The 21,767-nt window shown below is 39.5% G+C and overlaps 1 protein-coding gene across 1 annotated transcript in view; it reads left to right on the top strand.

The window, feature by feature from the left end:
* Nucleotides 1–21,767, top strand: part of LOC126194829 (oxysterol-binding protein-related protein 1-like) — a 424,899-nt gene that overhangs the window by 338,237 nt on the left and 64,895 nt on the right. The gene's annotated exons all lie outside the window — the stretch shown is intronic.

The following is a 21,767-nucleotide window of genomic DNA, read 5'->3' as shown; positions in this document are numbered from 1 at the left end:
AAGGTAAATGTTTTTTGTGCCTTGTCACATCGAAAACTGTACAGGCCATTCTTCTTGACTGAAAGCACCATCACTGGATATTTCTACTTGAACATGTTGGAGCAATGGCTGATGCCTCAAATGCAATCGGACTCTTCGTTCATCTTTCAGCAGGATGAGGCTCCACCCCATTTTCATCGCGAAGTTCGTGGGTACCTGAACGCAGATCTGCCAAATCGATGGATCGGCCGTACTACAGAAGGGGACAGCTGTTTCATGAAATGGCCTCCCTGATCACCAGATCTCATTGCATGTAACACATTAAAGATCTGGTGTATGTAGCGCCTCTACCATGTGATGTAGCAGAGCTCCAGGAGAGAATATGGGAAGTGACTGCCACAGTTGATGATGCCATGCTGGGACGTGTATGGCAAGAATTTGATTACCTTATTGATGTCTGCCAGGTCACTCATGGTTCGCATATCGAATGTTTGTAAAAACAACTTCCAGAGTTTCTCTTCAAAATGCAAAATGTATGAGATCTATACAATGTTTAGTTCTTGCACGGTAAATAATTGAAAGTGTTCCCAGACTTTATGTACACCTTGTATTTATTTACCACAGTTTTTTCCTTGTGTCTGAGTTTTCATTGTAGATCTGAAAAAGAAAAATTTGCTGAAATAATATTTTTTGATCTCATACATCTGCCATTTTTTTCAGATACTACACCCAGGTATGGTATTCTACAACAAAATAGAATAATTCTTTGTCTGCTTGGTTGATTAAGTCTTATAAAATCTGCCTCTCATTTTCTATGGGGAGGAAGATGTTTCTTTTTCAATATACTTCTATTAATTGTGTTAAAAATTCTGTATTGTAACTGTTTTGATACACTATATACTGTATAATCTCGTATTCAGTTACTTGAGCTCCACTAGTAAGGGGCACACGATATAACATAGCTCAGAATGCTGCAGATTTATATTTCATTGGGTGACATGATTGCATGTGTGTAACTAGATCTGTTGTGGTTGGCTTTTGGTAAATATTGAAGCCTGTGTTTTCATTTTTTATGGTCACTTGTAGGTCCAAAAATGGTAAAGCTTCATCTCAGCACATTAACCAGTAAACTATATCTTTTGGTTCATAATATTTAGATCCCAGAGGAACTAGTCACTTTCAACATTATTACCATCATATAATATGAAAACATCGCCAACATATCTATTCTGTGAAATAAATCTTCTTGTGTGTTGAGGGAATTTTGTCAGAAATTCATGCTCAAAGTTCATCATAAAAATATTTGCTATGCAATAGGAAAGTAGTGAGCCCATGGCTAAGCCTTCTTGTTGTAAATAAAAATCATCCCCAAATTTAAAATAATTAAAAGATAAAACAGTAAAGCCAGAATTTCTTCCACCTCCGTACATGGTCTCTCTGAAAAGGTTTACAGATTCTCTGCAATAATACTTGCACCAGAACAATAGGTACATTATCGTACACATTATTGACATCATGTACCATCACACATGTGGTTGGTGGCATGAATACACCCTGCAAATTGTGTATGACCTGTTTCCTGTTTTTTATACTGAAATTAGTAGGATGTCGGAAATGTTTATTCAAATAATCAGCGAACAGCTTTTCTACTTCATAACCTGCGCCTCCTCCAGCATTCACAACTGCATGTAATGCTTTACCTATTTTGTGGAGCTTTACAGTAACACATAATTTTGGCGCAGTTGGGTGCATTTGTAAAAGTCGTTTATTTTGAATGCTAGGAAACATTTCCGTTTAGTAGCAAAAAGCTTCTTTAGGTTTGATACATATAGTTTGCAGTTAAATAATGTCTACTTTTCATTATCTTATTCTGCTCAAAAAAAAGAAAAAAAAATTGAAATTTATTTCTATAGTCTGCCTTATATGACGAGGGGCACAGCATCACAAGCCCTTCAGAAAATTTAAAAATACTTCTTAAAAAAAGAAAAAGCTGTATTTTGAATATATTGGGGGAAATAGAAATTTTTAGACATAAAAAGAAAAGTGCATAGTTTACGTTGAATAACCAATTAGAATCAAAGCACCATCTTGGTTGTTTGTACAATTCGGTATTTGTATGTAATAAAATTCTATATTATTCTCACTTGTAAATGTAGATATCCAGCGCTCCTAGTCATGAGCATATGATGTCACACCGTCCACATGGATAGCTTCCATTCTGCCAGCCAGCTAGTCTCACTTTGTTGATCGTGTGGGCCACTTTTACTTTGCCCAACAGCGGGTTGCCCTGCCATAATACCAGGAACACACTGCCACCTGATGCATTCCACACAGTAATTTGCATAGTGCCATGACTAATTATGTTAGCAGTGACAATTTTTTTATAGCCAATCCAGTCCCCTTTAAAAACGTCTAGCCTCCTATCTGCATAAAATATTTTTATTTTTTATTTTTAGATGCATGCAAATTTTAAGTTGCATGTATCAGCAATTTGTCCTAAGTGAATGGAGCACATCTTCATTAACTTTCATTCACCACATTATTGACAATATTCTCTGAATTGTAAATTTTAACTTGGAGCAATGGGTACACCTTACTTACTTACTTACTTACTTTACTTACTTATACTGGCCACACAAGCCATAGCTGGTCCTTGGTCTCACTCAGTCCAGCCTTCCACACTTTCCTGTCATCTGCATCTTTATCTCCCAGACCCAGTATATGCATGTCTCCCATGGTATTATCCTTGCATCTCATTCTCGGCCATCCCAGTGGTCTCTCTCCTTAAGCTTCTCCATCCATTACAGCCTTTATTGCAGTGTTCTTCCCTCTCCTCCTCATATGTCAATACCATCTTAGTCTGTTAATTTTCAAACTCACTACGACGTCAGGCAGTGTGTATAATTGTCTGAGTTCTGTGTTTTTCCTTATTCTCCACTGTTAATTTTCTTTCACTGGTCCGTGTATTTTTCTCAGTACTTTATTTTCAAAAGTGATGAGTTTTTTCTCTGTTTTCTTTGTCAGGGTCCATGTCTCACTTGCATAGCACACTATTGGCTTGATGATGGCCTGATATATTCTCATTTTCGCCTGCCTAGATAGCAACTTCGAATGTATGATGTTCTGCATAGCTCCTAGACATCTTCCCCCAGCTTGAATTCTTGTTACTATCTCTTGTTCTATAAGGTTTTGTTGTCTGCTGTTGACACCAAGGTACGTGAATGTGTCTGTCTTCTGTATTATTAGATTTCCGATTCTTAGATCGTTTGGTCCTAAATGAGCCCTATTTCCTACTACCATGAACTATGTTTTACTTTCATTTATAGTTAGACCTACTTTATTAGCTTCTTCCATTAGCACAGTCCCCATTTTCTCCAGTTCTTCTGTGCTCTTTCCTATCAGCACAATATCATCTGCAAAAGCCAGGACATTTACTTTTTTCCTATGGTGACTCCTACACTTTCACATGTTACTGTCTTCAGGGTGTTGTTGAGGGGCAAATTGAACAGGGTTGGTGATATAATATCTCCCTGTCTCACTCCTGTTTTTACTTCAAATGCTTCTGAGAATTCCCCCTGTACTTTCACTCTACACTTTGATTCCATCACACATGTTTTAGTTAACGTTATCAGCTTGTCCGGTATCCCATATTCTGCCATTATCCTCCACATTTCCTCTATTACTATGCTGTCATATGCTTTGTTGAAATCTATAAACAGGCAAAAGCTATCATGATTGTGCTCCCAGTTCTTATCTAATATTTGTCTTAGTGTGAATATTTGGTCAATTGTTGATTTACCTTCTCTGAACACTGCTTGTGCTGTGTTTAATATTTCCTCAATGTATGGGTTGAGCCTGTTCAGTATAATTCTTGATTTTACTTTGTAGCATGTGAATAGGAGAGATATCCCTCTGTAGTTCTGTGTCAGCATTTTGTCTCCTTTCTTGTGTATGGGACATGCAGCAGCAGTTTTCCATTCCTCTGGCATTATTTCTTTTCTCCTTACCTCTTTTATCAGTTTGGCTAACCATTCATGTATCTTCTCTCCCCCTTCTTTGATGAGCTCTGCTGATATCATGTCTATTCGAGGGGCCTTCCCATTTTTTAGTCTTTTTATTCCCTCCTTCACCTCCATCAGAGTTGGTTCTTCGACTAATGGTTGTATGTTCTGATTGTTTTCTGCCATGTTTGCATTGTTGTAGGTATCTACTGAGTTGTTCAGCAGCTCTTTGAAGTATTTCCTCCAGTTCTCTAAATTTCCTTCATTCATAGTGATCAATTTTCCATTCTCGTCCTTCATTATCACAGCCTGTGCTCTGTGCTCTTTCATTGTCCTGTTAAACTGTTTACTATTGTTCTGGTTATAGTCCTCCTCAGCATTCTCTATCTGTTTATATGTGAAAGCTCTTTTCTCTCACCTCTTCATTTCTCACATAGTTTTCCTGTATGTTGTTTGATTTTCATGGTTGTTATTGTTCATCATTGCCTGTCTGGCTCTCTTCCTGTCCTGTACTGCTTTTCTACATGTTTCATTGAACCATTATTTGTGCTTTATATTGCTATTATTATTATCTCCTAGTAGTTCATGCACGGTCTCCCTCATAACTGTCATCATCTTCTTCCATTTTGTGTTGATGTCATCTTCTTTTCTATTGTTGCATTATCTAATTCAGCAAATCTATTTTTAAGCTTAATCTTAAATTGGTTATTCACCTCCTCCTCTTTTAGCCTACTCACATCTACTCTTTGGGTTCTTTTACCACTGTTGTTCTTACTTGGTAGTTTGGTAATGATTGTTTCATCTTTCTTAGCACAAGAGAATGGTCTGATCCTATCTCAACCCCCATCATTGTCTTAACATATGTTGTTGCCTTTTTATGTTTTTTCTCTATCAAAACTTGGTCTATTTGGTTCCTAGATAATCCATTTGGTGAGGTCCATGTTGCTTTATGTATATCTTTATGGGGGAGTCATGTACTTGCTTTTTCCGTGTTTCTAGGTTTGGCGAAGTTGACAAGCCTTATACCATTATCATTTGATTCAGTGTGAAAGCTGAACATGCCTATATATGGTTGCCACTGCTGTTCTTGCCCTATTTTTTCATTTAAGTCTCCCAGCACAATTTTGATGTCATACTGTGGTAATCTGGAGTACATCTGATCTAAGATGTCATAGAATTCATCTTTTATGTCTTCCTCCTTGTCCTCAGTTATGGGATGGACACTTATTAACGAGATATTTCTATATTTACCTTTGATTCTGATGTAGCATATTCTTTCATTGACATTTTCTAATGTCATCACATTAGCTATTATTTTATCATGAACCACAAATCCTGTCCCATATATTTGGTGACCATGCTTGTGTCCACTGTATATGATCGTGTAGTTTTTCTCTCTGTGCATACCTTGTCCAGGCCATCTTATCTCCTGCAGGTCTGTAATATCCATCTTGTACTCTGTTAGTTCTTTGTCGAGTATCTTTGTCTGTCCTGCAGCATACAGGGTTTTTATGTTCCATATACCTATTCATAGTCCTTTATTCATAAGCTTGGGCCATTTTCCATTAGATCCATTCCAATTCGAGGCTGGGTGTAAGTGTATAGGAACCAATCAGTTTTTTAGAATGGTTGGATGGTTAGTCTGATGATTAACCCTCTCATTTTATATGGGCTTGGGACTGGCTGGAAGGCTGGGTAATGGGTATGCCTATGATCTTTTAATGTTGCAAGTATATTTTAGACTTTCCTTTATTAATTTTAATATCCACAAGATGTTGTGACACTGTACTTTGCTTTCTACTACGTAGTTTGCACCTGATGATGTGGTTTTAGGCTTCAAAACTGGTTGTCTTTTAATAAACAATAAGTTTACTAGCTGCTAGCGGAATTTTTCCTAATGTCACTCCAAAAAAGGATTAATAATAATATGGAGTAATTATTGTACAGCTACCACAAGGCCTAGCTCTTGCCTGCACTTGTAAATGGTTACACAAAGCATAAAAAACAACTGATTGTGCTCTTGAAAAGCTGAAAAACTCTAGAAAATAGTAATAAACAATTTACTGCATCTGTGATAATGAACACAGGCTGAAGCAATGAATTAAAATTTGTATCAAAGCTGGGATTTGAACCTGGACTCCTACTCACTAGGCAGATGCGCCACTATATCTAGCACAGCTGTACGCATTACTCTAGTACATCTCCCTCCATAATTAAAAATCCAGTTCATTACTCAGCCAATCTTGCTATTCCAGTGTTGGAGAACCCCTACAATACTGATACGAGTTATGAAGGGGAACATCAAGGTAGGCTGACGTGTGAACCCCCATGTATTGGTACCCTCCCCAAGTGCTGGTCCCCTCATCGTGCACTGGTCTGTTCATCATGCATGTGTCCCTTCTCTGTGCATTGCTCTCCTCCCCATGTGCTGGTCTCCCTCCCTGTACACTGGACCACTCTTCATGTGCTTGTTGTCTGCACGTGTGCTGGTTCTCTCTCTACATGCTGTTTCCTCCCTGGGTGTTCCCCTTCCTCCCTTCTTTTCTGTATGCTCTCACTCCCTGTCAGATTTTCAACCTGGTTAGTGAGGCAGTGCTTAACAGCTGGAGAGACTGGGATCATGTGTGTTCAGTCTAGTTTTCAGTTGTTCATAAGTAAAGTCTGTTTCATGTGATTAACTAATCTGTGTGGCATGGTGATTAGTTAGGATTTCAGAAGTTTGCCAGTCATTATACGATTTAAAAAATACCATAGGAGTATATGACTGTGTACTTGCTTTCAAATACTGGGAGGTATTCAAGAATGATAAGGGCAGTGTTGTTCTGAAAACACCATAATGTTGATCACCATATCTCTTTCTCATAGCCTGTATGATTGGACTGCAGACTGCAAACAGCAGAATATCAGTAAAGTCAATGCAGATCATCTTCAATCAATTTAGTGCAAGTGGCCTCAGTGCGTATCTTTCCATGATGTCGTGTTAACAATAAGACATTCTAGTCTCCACAGACAATGGTCACATATGTAATGCAGATAGATGAACACCACAGAGACCCATGTGTTTTTCTCTCTTAATGAGTTCTGATTTAGTGTGAACCCTGACAGTCACCATAGTTGCAGCTAAGAAGAATATGGAATATAAAACAGCACGAGGCAGACCTCATATACTGATGGACTGGGACCATTGAGCATTGTGGAGAGTGGATGTAAAATATCACATGAAATGAGTGAGAGGAATCACTTGCAAGTTCTGAAAACAGTTAAACGTCGTTCTGACAGACTGTTAGCATGGAGAGGAATCAGGTTTCATGTGTGTGCAGAGCTTACCATCACTCAAGTGGTTCCATAATCACTCAACGACATAGTGACAGATCCTCCAAATTTTTATTACGCTGTTGTGTGGTGGTGGTATTCATAATTCTTTCCTTTTTGTTGGTAGCACCACTCATTCTTCTCCATTTTGAATTTTGTTTGGATATGCTCAGTGTTCAACTTTGTCATAGTTCTCCAAGATCTGTATCTTCTGAAACTGTTAAAGAGCTGCAGTTGCTCATCTTGAAAAGCAATATAATATCTTTCCTACAACTATCAGTGTTCCAACTGACTCCATATAATCTATTTCTAAGCAGTGGTGGCCACTTCCAATGACGTCATACCACATTATGAGGTAGTTGTTATTTTGTTTCCTATTTCCGAGCTGCTACACTGGTGAAAAAAAATCCCTTTCACATTTTAAGATAAACGGATAATAATTACAGCATCTGCTCACAGTTAACAACACTTGAATCCTTGTATGAGAGACTTCAAAAAAGAAGTTGCACATTATTATGGCAGGCCAAGTAGCTTTCATATGATGCTCATCTACACATCAAAGTGGCAAAGACATATGACTTTATATTTCAATGTAGCCACCAGGTCTCTCTAAACAACATTCAGAAGATTCTACCAACCATTCAGTTCATTGGTGGTACTGCTCCATCACAGAGCCATTCGAGAACTGCTGAGTGAGCATCATCGTTGGAGGAATCATTTTCCCCCAGACATTTATTTAGCTTGCCAAAAAGATTGTTGGGACATTGTTATCTGTGGTTGATGTCAATGGCATTACTTCCCGATTAGTATCACCCACGTCTGTATGGCCTTGGCCAAATTTTTGGTACTATTTCATTATGGCAGCATGTGACGTTGCATTTGGTCCACGTACTGACAGAATTTCACAATGAATCTTGGTCAATGGAGATGTTTTGCCTACAAGAATCAAACTGTTCCAGGTACTTCATCTTTGGAGTATGTTTCCAGTTGCTACGGCATTTCACTCACATGCTGTGATGGACCTATTATGCTTACTGCAGCAGGACTAAGTCTGCAGGAAACCCAGAATGTGTGGTCTCTTTTGACAGTTCACCACTCTAGTTACACAATGGTCTTGTGTGGGATGACATATGTAACTTACTTTCTGAAGTTCCTACATAATTCACTATATTATAAAATGCCTGGATATAATATTTGGTGCAGAGTCAAAGGGGCTTAAGTTAAAACTACGACTTTTTGAGAAGAGCCCCAACGAAGATCACAATCCTCTCTAAAATCCAAATACGTATATATTTAAACCAACAGCACATTATTACATAGTAAATATTCATTATTTTATGGCCCAAATTTCTTTGGGCTCTTAGGTTTATTTTTCCCTCATTTTCATCCTGTAAACACAGATAAGTGCTCCAGCCCATTCGCATAATAATTTTGTGACCTTGATGAATGTGGCATGAAACAACTTTATTTGAAAATAATTACTACATTCTGACAACATTACATGAGTACCACTATATATTAAACAAGAAAGTATATACTGTGTAAATATTTCTATAACAACATGTTATGAACAAGAACAATATTGTGGATTTAGTTATTCCAGAAATAGGCCTGATGTTATAAATAAATCAAACACGATACAATGAGAATGCTACTCCAACTCAATTTTAGTTAGATCTGTATCTTGTGCAGTTGTATCAGGATCTGTAGGAAGACACACTGACAGTAACACTGGTGGTATAAGAGGCAGCAGGTCAAGTAAATCCTTCTTCTTTTTGTTGGATATAGGCATGAATGATTTGCATTTCCTTTCCACTTGGTCAATTGATGGCCTGCCCCTTCTTCTGAAAATCAACGTCTTGAAAGGTTCGTAACCCAAGGAATTCTTGTAGTTGACCATTCCTTCATTGTTAGTATACTGGAGCCATTGAACAGCATGCCATGAGTAATGTTCTCCATCTGTGTTTTTCTTTCTAGAAAGCAAACGAGATATGAGCAGTCCAGCGAAGTCAAAAAACTATTCTTGGTTTAATTCAACAACATTGAATTGTTTTTTGACAGTGTTCCTCACCAACTGGTACCAATCATGAGGATGATAAATTGGAAACTTGCATTTTTCCTCTGTTTCTATTGCATGGAATGGTCGATGTCGCATTCCATGTGTGTGTGTGTGTGTGTGTCCAGCAACTAGGAATTTATGATTGATGACCTTGATTTGAGAGAAGTCTCTTGAAGCTATAATGGACATTGCTGCAATATGGGAGTTTTTATTTTGACCCCCATATGTGTCAGAATAAAAGGTTATTTCTGAAATATTTATGAGCATATTAGACAAATGCATGTATAAGCACGAAGCTATTTCGTTTGCTCCCATACAAGCTAAAGCTTCATGCCACATATTGTTGGTGGATTGTCCTGTACCATTGTCATGTACTGTCAAATTAAATGTCCACAGCTGACGTTTGTAAAAAGTTACTGAAGGCATGGTGTAGGAAGGCATTGCTGCAGATCAAAGCTGAAACATTTTTTAGAATCATCTTGCTTACACATATCTTTGTCTTTTGCTTTTTATAAGAAAGCAAAGTCAGTAGTTGATGTAATTTTTGTTCAGCTGAGTAATTTTATAGGTCGGCTGTCATATCAGTTTCATTTGCAACTTGTATTTTCATATGTAATACATCACATTTATGGCATGTATCTACACTGGGTTGTTTGAAGGAGAGTTTCAAGGAATGAAATTCCCTCCCTGGATACAGGTTTTGATTTGTTCTCTTTGTATAACTGGTACATAATTTACGAATTCAGATGAAAAGGGAGATACCTCTTGTAATTGCTCCTTCTGGTGTAATGAATTTCATGTGAAGGGAAAGACAATAAATGAGGTATTACGTCATTCAATTCTTCCTCACCCTTCACGAAGTATGTTTTCCATGCCTATCAGTGGGGGGGGGGGGGGGGGGGGGTCCAGTAGTGCTTCATCTTATATTTTTAATGGCATGTCTAACAAATTTCTCATGCTCATCTACTGTGCTGAGGAAACAGTGTTTGCATACAGGTTTCCTTTGACCACTGATTTCAAAACAGTATTCATGATTAACATTCCTTTTTCTAGAACATGTTTCCTTTCTGGATCTCCTGGTTGCCTCATGTTTAGTAGTGACATGCTTTGGTATAAATGCAGCTCATATCATGAGTACTGAGTCCCCAGATTTCTGAAAAAATAGTTTTGTGAATATCATTTTCCAGGATGAGGAAACATTTCATTTTGCACTGTTCAAGAGGTTTCAATTTTCTAGCACATACTTCCTTCCCACTAACATTAATGTACAATTGTCCAATATGCAAAAATCCATCTCTTGAAAGAGATGTCTCCACCATTGCGTGTGCAGGAACATTTTGTGCAATGTACTCTTGTTGATGATCTGAATCATGAAAAGGGACTTTTAGTTTCTTAGTGATGTGACTTTTTCTTCTTGTTATTATTTCGACATCTAGGCAGTTTTGCCTTTCTGAACCAGGTATATTTGTCTTGATCACTGTCATCCTCATAATCCAAAATATCTTACAGTGAAGATGGTTTGTCAGGGACGCCCTCCAATATATCCCATATTTTATCTTGTTTGAGTAGTGGTGAAGACAGTAATAAATAGTTATCACTATTCATCTGAATATAAACAGTGAAATATTTTGTAGAAATTAATAGTGTTTCATATTCAGTATCCTTAATTATTGTGTCTGTAGTTTTACAAGAAGTGCAATTTGACACAACTTTTATAAGAGAGACCTATATGACTACATTTTATTTAATCTTGTAAAATGAAAGCTACTATATCGGCTTAAAGATCCACTTGTGCTAATGCCAGTGTGTTTCTGCAGTGAATGAACCATTTCCTTCCTACGGATAAACATTTTCAAATACGTTCAACAAACTGTCAATGTTAATCTTCCCTCTTTCACTATGCAACAACAGTTCACATATTTATAGCACATTCTTCCTCAATAATACAGTATTGCCAACCCTGGGAAAGATTATGGAATAACAAATATAAATTAAAAATGTTGAATATTACTAAGAGCATAAATCAACATAAAACTTATTCAGTTTATCGCACACTGCTGATATTAAGGGCATATGTCGACATAAGCACTTAATACAAAACAAATGTTAGCCACGGCACAGTGACCATTTGATTCAGTATGCCTTGTATTGCAACCTGACGTAAGCCCTTTATACCACACTAAAGCTTGTGTTTTCTTTGTCAGTGTCGTTTAACAAACCAAAAGTGACCAAAATGTGACTTACACCCTTATGACCTTGCACTAAAGATATATGCTGCTGTATGTGATATCAAATTAACTGAAATCAAACAATGGAAAATCCAGGATGGAATGTAACAGTATTATGAGCAGGGAAGTTGCTACTCACCACATAGTGGAGATGCTGTGGCACAGATAGCCACAACAAAAAGACTCTCACAATTAAAGCTTTCAGCCATTAATGCCTTCGTCAACAGTAAACACACACACACACACACACACACACACACACACACACACACGTGACTGCGGTCTCAGGCAACTGGTGAAACCACACTGCGAGCAGCAGCACCAGTGCATGATGGGAGTGGCGACTGGTTGGGGGTAAGGAGGAGGCTGCAGTGGGAAGGGTGAGGGATAGTTTGGTGAGGGTGGCAGACAGTGAAGTGCTGCAGGTTAGACAGAGGCTGGGGGAGAGGTGGAGAAAAAGGGGGGGCAGTGAAAAAGAAGAGAAATAAAAAGACTGGGTGTGATGGTGGAATGATGGCTGTGTAGTGCTGGAATGGAAACAGGGAATGGGCTGGAGGGGTGAGGACAGTGACTAATGAAGGTTGAGGCCAGGAGGGTTACGGGTATGTAGGATGTATTGCAGGGAAAGTTCCCACCGGCACAATTCAGAAAATCTGGTGTTTGTGGGAAGGATCCATATGGCACAGGCTGTAAAGCAATCAGTGAAATGAAGGATGTCATGTTTGGCAGCATGATCAGCAACAGGGTGGTCCATTTGTTTCTTATTGGTGGCCATTCATGTTGACAGACTGCGTGTTGGTTGTCATGCCTACATAGAGAGCAGCACAGTGGTTACAGCTTAGTATGTAGATCATGTGACTGGTTTCACAGGTAGCCTAGCATTTGATGGGCTAGGTGATGTTCGTGGACGAACTGGAGTAGGTGGTGGTGGGAAGATGTATGGGACATGTCTTGCATCTAGGTCTATTACAGGTGTATGAGGCATTAGGTAAAGGATTGGGAGCACGGTTGTGTAATGAAGGACGAGTATATTGTGTATGTCTTGTGGATGGCAGAATACCTCTGTGGGACTGGTGGGAAGGATAGTGAGCAGGACATTTCTCAATTAAGGGCAAAATAAGAGGTAATCGAAACCCTGGCAGAGAATATAATTCAGTTACTCCAGTCCTGGATGGTACTGAGTTATGACAGGAATGCTCCTCTGTGGCTGGACAGTGGGACTTTGGCATGTGGTGGGGAGACTGGAAAGATAAGGCACGGGAGATTTGTTTTTGTACAAGGTTGGGAAGCCTTCACTGACTGTAATTATCCTCCCAATCTGGTACATAAACAAATCTCTCGCCCCTTATCTTTCCAGTCTTTGCCACCTCCCAAAGTCCTGCCATCCAGCCACAGAGGAGCATTCCCCTTGTAACTCACTACAACCCAGGACTAGAGCAACTGAATTTGATTACCTCTCGTTGTGCCCTGAAATGAGAAATGTCCTGCCCACTATCCTTCCCACTCATCCCACAATGGTGATCTGCAATCTAAGCTGCAACCACTGTGCTGCATTGTATGTAGGCATGACAACCAACAAACTGTTTGTTCACATGAATGGCCACCAACACACTGTGGCCAAGAAATGAGTGGACCACCCTGTTGCTGAACATGCAGCCAAAAATAATATCCTTCATTTCAATGACTGCCTCACAGCCTGAGCCATATGGATCGTTCCCACCAACACCAGCTTTTCTGAATTATGCAGGTAGGAACTTTCCCTGCAATACATCCTACATAACCGTAACCCTCGTTGCCTCAACCTTCATTAGTCACTGTCCTCACCCCCCTCCAGCCACTTCCTTGTTCCCATTCCAGCACTACACAGCCATCATTCCACCACCACACCCAGTCTTTTTACTTCTCTTCTTTTCCGCTACCTCAACCCCCCCCCCCCCCCCCCTGCCCCCTCCCGCCTTCTTTTCCACCTCTCCCCTGGCCTCCATCTATCATGCAGCACTTCACTGTCTGCCACCCTCACCATACTATCCCCCCCCCTCCCCCTCCGAGCCTCCTCCTTACCCCCACCCAGTCGCTACCATCATGCACTGGTTTCAGTTGCCTGAGACTGCAGTTGCATGTGTGTGAGTTGTGTGTGTGTGTGTGTGTGTGTGTGTGTGTGTGTGTGTGTGTGTGTGTTGTTGATGAAGGCCTTAATGGCTGAAAGCTTTAATTGTGAGAGTCTTCTTGTTGTGCCTATCTCCGACTCAGCATTTCTGCTGTATGATGAGTAGCAACTTTCCTTCTCATGAAATTAACTGAAAGCTTATTTTTATATTGCACTAGTGACCTTTAAAATTGTAACACCAGGAATGATATCAAATAATGAAATTTAACTTATTGGGTGTTTACAGTATGGTAGGAAGAAAACCGTGTTAAATTGGTAGATAATGTGGGGGTATACAGGGTGAAGAACTTAGTGCAGAGAGCTGCCATCTCTATCAGCAATAATGGTGCTAATGCCACTGAGCATTGAGTCAAACTGAGGTTGGATGACAGACGCAGTTATGTCATTTGAGGAACATAGTTTCAAATCATATTAAATGACAGGAATGAACCATAGAAAATTCTTGAAGGAAGAACCTAGATATTTAGAATATGTTTCAGACTTAGTCAGGATTGAAATAATGAAGGCATGAGACATCACTTTAATTTTTAAATTGCTCTTAATACATTTTGAACCAGTTCACTGAACAAAATATATTTTGATCCAATTGTGTCTTCACATAATCTGAATTGAAATATTTATTTCAATTTTTTTATTAATTTTATTGTTGGACCGGGCCCATCATGTAAGAAAATAAAGTTATTAACATGTCATTGCTGGTAGATTGATGTGTTCCATTCTTGCACTTAGTTCTTCTTCCTCATGCAAACAGCCACAGCCATCATCCTCATGGGCCAGCCTACCAGTTTTAGCTGATGTATCAGTGTTTAGTGTCAAAACATAAAACTGCAAACTATGAAACCAACTCCAGTTGTCTTCAGATCTTGTTTTCAACAGGTTATGGACATCCAGTTTCTTAGAGTCAGGTAATACTCTCAGTTTATCATTAATGGGATGTTCACATACCTGGTCAATCCTTGTGTCTCATTGCAGATGGGTTGCAAATTGCTTTGAGGGGTCATCGAACCTGTATGTCGGCTCCATCTTTACACTGATGTGAGATTGCTTTACTTTCTTCAGAGTTTGTAGTTCCTTACAAAGCATTTTTGCCTAAAAATGTTACAGTTCCCAGAGCCTGGTAAATCTCATGGTATTCCTCAGGTGTAATAATGTCCAAGCACTTACACAATGCCAAAAACCCTGTCTGTGAGTAAAAATCAATGTCTTCTCACAGGAAAGAATACAGTAATCATGAAAATGTTGGTGGTGCTTTATTCTGAAGCCAGTAAACTAGAGCATGGATAACATGAATGTTATGTTCTGCCCTCCACACACATCTGCAGAGAGCCTGATGAAGGTGATCGAATTATCAAATTTTACCACACCTAGAAATGAGGTAATGCCAGATGGCTCCTTATTCACTCCTCTTCCAACCTTGGTTCCATTCCAAGCATACAATTTTATAGTCTGAATTCTGACATCAGTAACTCATAATGTGTAAAACTATATTTGCCATGAATAGTATGCTTTGGCAATCGATAATTTAGGCAGTTGTTATACCTGCTGCAAATCAAAGCAAAATGACATTGTATCAGGAGGACATTCCATCATAAGTCTTTTAAAAGCCTTTGTGCAAACTTTGTGCGCTCTCAGTCCAGCTAGTAAACCATTCTTTTTCGTTATGTCCTTTTCAGATTTAATCTGAAAGAGAATTTGAGCACAATAACTATAAGCATCCATGTATGGTATCCCATTTTGAAGTGTGTGTGGAAAATGTTCTGGAAGAACCATTTTCTTACTTTCAAGTACAGAGGAAATCTCACATTATGCATCTTGAAGAGACTGTTTATGTTTAGTTCTGCTGGATGATAAAGATTTTGACTTGTATTCCTACTGTAATGTGATTCCCTTGGTTAAATGAGAAATAAATGCAGTCATCTTTTCTCTTTTTGCACCAGAGCATTCTTTCTGTAGCCACCTCTCTTTTCTTGAACACCGTCACCATTCTTAACAGCTTTTGATATGTTGTTAATGCTGGTTTGGCTTACCCCAAATAAATTCTGAAAGAATTTTGAGCAGACTGTATCAAGATAGGTCGGGTCAGCACAAGCAACATGCAGTCTTACGTTACTGTGTTGAAAGATAACATTATGGACAACTCAAACATAGGGCATAGCCACCGGTCATAACATGTCAGAACTGTAATGCCTGCTGTCCAAATTACTGGCTATGCAAACCAGAGGTGGCAACATTCATTGTCCTTGAAGGCTCCACATAAGGATATATTCATCCCAGTGCCAAATGCAGAACTGAGACTCTTCTGGAAAGATAATGTAATGTCACTCTTGTGTCCTGTATTGCCAATGGGCACACTACTGTCGCCATGCCTCTTTCTGCTGTACTGTAAGTGGGAGATGCAACACTGGTCACTGAGCTGATAGTCCATACCACTCCAGACATTATTATACTGTCCACCTGGATACATGTCTTGCTTGTCCTGACACCAGGCATCTGATATGCCTGTACAGTCCTATTTAGCTGACTGAAACTCACTAAAGTCTGGTAACTCTAAACAGTATTTTGCAAGGTCTACACTATTATCCATTTCATAATGATTGACCCCTGACTTTGAGTTTTCCTGTCACATCGCATGACATACATTGATGTGTTATAGCTTAATGAAATTGTGGAAATGGTGATTCACATTAACAAGACGAAAAGTGTAAATGCAAGCTCTGTTGTTGCCTTTCATAGCTGTTATGTTTTTATGCGCATAAATCTATATAAAGCATTAACATAATATTTAATTTATTTGCTTTTGCATTGCTATGCACTGTGTACTTGATTGTGATATGTTACTGGACCTCTGAACAGTATTTCCACTTCATTGTTCATTATTGTAGTATTTACATCACAACTTCCCGTCAGATAGGAAACAACTGTGCTCCTATTTGTTGTTGTGTATTTGTGTGAGACAGTGCTCATAATATAATTAGTTGCCTTGTACTTGTGTGAAACCATGCATCATTTATGGAGCTGTGAGAAGGCTATGGTGATCAGTGAATGTGCTTATTTGAGGCTGAAAAAGAACAGGGAGTGAGCAGTTCCATATCACAGCCAGTAAAGAGAACTTCCGAATGTCTTGGTATTTGTGCAAGTACAGTGAAGCAAATTTCAAGAGAATATAGAGAAACTTCATGACTTGTATCACCAAAAAAGAGTTCTGGCAGAAGACAGAAATTTGCATCGGATGAGTTTACACAGGTAGTCACAAGAAGAAAAATCCATGACTTCTATGTGGAAAAGCAGCAGTTTCCAACATTGGCAGCAGCATTGGAAAAGTTGAAGACTGAAGTGGAAGATTTTCCTGATATGGGTGAAATTACCCTTTGGTGTGCTATTCAAAAATTGGGCTTCAGATTCAAAAAGTTCAACAAAAAACCTGTGCTGATGGAAAAACACAAAAAGAGACAAGTTCTTGAATGAGATAAGACACTTGAACAACACTGGAGGGACTATTTATTACATTGATGAGAGTTGGCGTGGTGCAAATCATTCCAGAAAATTTGGTTGCCAGGAACAAAAACTGCCTCATGCATCAGAAAATGTACACAATTAACTTGGAGAAAGTGTTTAGGAGCCAAATGGCTGCAAAAGGAGGAATTCAAACACTGCCCAGTTCTTGGAAAAGGATTATAATGTGCTACATTGGGAACAAAGATAGGTTCCTGCAAAATACTAGCTTATTTTATTTGTCGTGAAAGAGGTACAGATTATCATTCTGAAATGAATGCCAGACCCTATGAAGACTAGTTTAGGAGCATTCTCGAAAATCCACCAAACAGATCTGTGATTGTTTTACATCAAGCTCCATATCACACGATGATAAATTCAGTATCACGAAATTCACCTATGAAATTGAGAAAGGATTTTATTATTGAATGGATGGAAAGCTATAATGCAGAGCTTGTATCTAGTGCCACATCATCTGAGGAATTTACTAAAGCTGTGCTACTGGAACACATCAACTGCACTTCAGGACACAGGAGTACCTTTTAGAGCAGGCTGTTCCAGCTCGTCGGCTCCGTTGTGAGCCGCGGAGCGCTCCCTGCTCCAGGGAGCCGTGTCGCTCGCTGTGACCATTCAAGTGGGCCAGCACGTGGCACGGCTGGCTGAGGCAGGCGGCGAGGCAAGCGTTTTGATGTGCCAGCTGCGCCTTACAAGATCGACAACCTCTTACTCTTAGCTGCTAAGACGTGGTGGCATGATACACCAGGAAATATGATGTTCAGAAAATAAATAAGAAACAACTATTGTACAAGAAATTGCATACTAAATTTATTGGGCCTCTGTAGCTTGAAATTTTCTTTTCATTACAAGATCGGAAATATCAGGCGTCAAAGTGTTCCAGCGTTAATGCAGAGGATGGCCTTCATTGTTGCATCCCGAAGAAACGATCATTCCTTACTTTTTACTCTTTTCATTGCTGAAAAAAGCTGCTCACAACAGCACGTAGATCCGAACATGCACATGATCTGAGCGGCATTGTTGTGAAGCTTGGGAAATGTTTTTTGGTGTAATGAATGATACCATCGTGTTGTAGTACCTCTCTTTCAACAAAGTTGAATTTGGCAAATCAATAATCTCAAATGGAAGTGACGATGACAAGTCATCAGAGGAAACTGAAAAAAGAGCGCTGAACACCTTAAGTTCCATTTCCAAACTAGTGAGGTCTCGGAATCATGATCAAACGACGCGATGAGCTGCTTTAACTTTGCTTGGTAATCGCCGAAAGTAGTACCCTCAGGTAGTTTTAAAGAAGCAAGACGATTGAAGAATGTTAAATGTCCATTACTCATCTGCCTCTCAAATGAACGTAACTTTTCCATGAACGCTTGATCTGGTCGTGCATGTCAGCGATTAGCTGCCTTTTGCCCTGCAATGACAGACTTATATTATTCAGATGCATAGTTATGTCAGCTAGGAACGCCAGGTCTGATATCCATTTTATATCTTTCAGACAACGCATTTCTTCCCCTTTCATTTCGAGAAAAAGGGGATATTTCCTCACGAATGGCAAAGAAAACATCAAGAACTTTTCCCCGACTCAGCCACTGTACTGTACTGTGGTAAGGTATATCTCCATACTCCGCTTCCATATCTTTCAGGAATCCTTTGAATTGGTGATGATTCATACCGTGACGCCGCAAAAAATTCACAAACTTCACGACATCTTTCATTACGCCACCTAGCTGTACTGTTTCAGCACACAGTGCCTCTTGGTAAATAAAACAGTGAAGAGTCAAAATGTCTTTCCCGAATTCATCCCTGAGTTTATTTTTCAGACGAGAAGCAAAACCTAGGTGACGCCCGATCATTTGTGGTGCACCGTCTGTCGCTACAGAATGGAGCTTATCCCACTGCAAATTCATATTTTCCACTGATTCACAAACAGCTTAAAAATGTCATGTCCTGTTGCGGTGTAATCGAGTGGTACCACATCCAAGAGTTCTTCAGTTACTTGCAGCTCCATGTCGACACCACGCACAAAGACTGCAAGCTGAGCACAGTCCGATATGTCGGTGCTTTCATCAGGCGCTAGTGAAAATGCAACAAAGCTCTCCACCTTTTTCCTGAGCTGTGTCTCTAAATCCGCTGCCATGTCCAGGATTCGACGAGACATTGTTTGCTTCGACAGGCAAACCCCTTCAATTGCCTGCACCTCCCTTGGAAACAAACATTCTGCAACTGCTGCCATGCACGATTTTACGAGTGGTCCCACCGAAAACGGCTTGCCACTCATCCCAATGATGTGAGCGACCCTGTAGCTTGCTCGAATTGCAGATTCAGTAGTGTTTCTCCACTCTCATTCACTTGAAAATTATAAACGCATTACAGAACACGAACTATGATGCATGTTTTGATACCCTCCGTATTACGAAACCGTTTTTAAACTTACGTCTCCTGGTATGTCGTTCTTAAGCCTGGCTACCAGTCCTCTGCGTGCAACACCTTCTACCTGTGCGCTGCATGAAGACATGTATAATGTCGTCGTATATTGTAGCTCTTCCCAGAATTAAATACTTTGACTTCCCTCTCAATTAATAGAAAGGTATCATCCTCCAATAGAGGTACAGGGCTCCCGCCCCTAGTCATAGCTGTCATCGAACACGGATTATTGCATCAGTTGCGGCTGCATGCGGCCAGGGGGCAGTGAGTTCGCTTTCCCCCTCCACGTGGGCTCCGAGCTGCCGCAGTGAGCGCTCCGTCTCCCTGGAGCTCGGTTGGAACAGCTTGTCTTAGAGAGTATTTTGTAATCAGTGGACAGCAAAATTAAACTTCTGTGTTTGCCTGTAGTGCACTGCAAATTGAACACCATTGAACTTTTTTTGGGCATTTGTCAAGGACAAGGTAGCAAAGAAGAACAAGAATTTTAAAATAAATAATACTTTATAGTTATGTTGCTCCACTCTGGAAAATGTTCCCAAAAGTGTCTGGAGGAATTCAATGAGCCATGTACACAAACTAGAAAACAGTTACACACAAAGAGCACACTGTCTTGACATAGCAATAGGATCATTGCTGATCCAAGTCATGTCTGCAGTAGCAGCAGCAAGACTTCCACCAGCAGTGAAAGTGATTAAGGTAGGTTTTATTTCAGTCATCATTCTTTACTGCAAAATTTATTCAAGCTAATCAACTTTTTCATTTACTGTTGAAATGTGCTGTACAAACAAACGTTCATTTATTGTGAGCTGCTTGTATATTAGGCATTTATTTTCAATTTCCCATATTATTTCCCTCTACTCACAAAACTGAATGTGGCAATCCTGTACTGGAATGCGCCTATGAAGTTCCTGTTCTTCATAGATGAACAAACGCTTATGGTACATTACAACAGTGGCGGCGCACTGGTGTGACAACTACGCTCCACCACAGCTTCACATATATTGCAGCTACTAACACAATTGCTTTACAAACTCTTAAGTAACAAACCCCAGGAGTATTCATTAGTAAAAACATATGATGCAACCAACAAAAGTTCAAGATTAACACCAGTGTCTTCTCCTTCACCATAACTGCAATGGTAAGCTCAACTGCAACATCTTGCATTTGACATTATAACAATGAAATAATGAAAATCTGCGCCTGAATAGAAGAAGGTTGTATCTTTAAACTATGCAAAGAAAATTTTTCACCTAATTACAGTCTGATTTTTATAATTATTTGTCCTTGAAGTTGACACTTGTAAAAAGAAGCTAGAAGCAGCCCAGTTTCTCTTAAATATCACCATGTATGTCGTCCCCTTTTTAACTAAGATGTAATATTCATACAAAAAAAGGAGAGATTTCCATGATTCTGGTAAGGTGTGACATATTAATGTTTGTAATGCATTGTGACCAGAATATGAGCTCAAAGTCAGGGGTCAATCATTATGAAATGGATAAAAGTGCTAATACTTCTCGCATTCGGTATCTCTTTGCACTTTGTACATATTTTATCATACTGTGAGTTTTATGAATGCAGTGCGACATGATCACCGTATCACTTTTAGCAACCATGAATAATGCATTCTGTCCAAGCCATAGCAGCTTTCTCACCAGTGGGAATGTTCAGATTGCTTCTTCCCATCCTCCACACACCCTCCATTCCATAACAATATTGGTATCTTTAAGTTCAGACAATAAGAAACAATTGATTGGACACTTGACCATCATTAGTCTGCCAGGAAGTTTCAAATCAGTGCACACTCCACTCAGAGTGAAAATTCATTCTGGAAACAATCCCCCAGGCTGTGGCTAAGCCATGTCTATGCAATATCCTTTTTTGCAAGAATGCAAGTCCCACAAGGTATACAGGAGAAATTCTGTGTAGTTTGGAAGGAGAGTTGTGAGGGTGGATCAAGTCATGCTTGTATAGCTCAGTTGGTAGAACACATGCCCATAAAAGGCAAAGATCTCATGTTTGATTCCCAATCTGGCACACAGTTTTAACTGCCAGGAAGTTTCATTTTCCATTTATCTGACATTGTTCATCTGTTG

This window comes from Schistocerca nitens, chromosome 1, assembly GCF_023898315.1.
Source record: "Schistocerca nitens isolate TAMUIC-IGC-003100 chromosome 1, iqSchNite1.1, whole genome shotgun sequence".
NCBI lineage: Eukaryota > Metazoa > Arthropoda > Insecta > Orthoptera > Acrididae > Schistocerca > Schistocerca nitens.
This window is presented reverse-complemented; position numbering and strand designations above follow the sequence as displayed.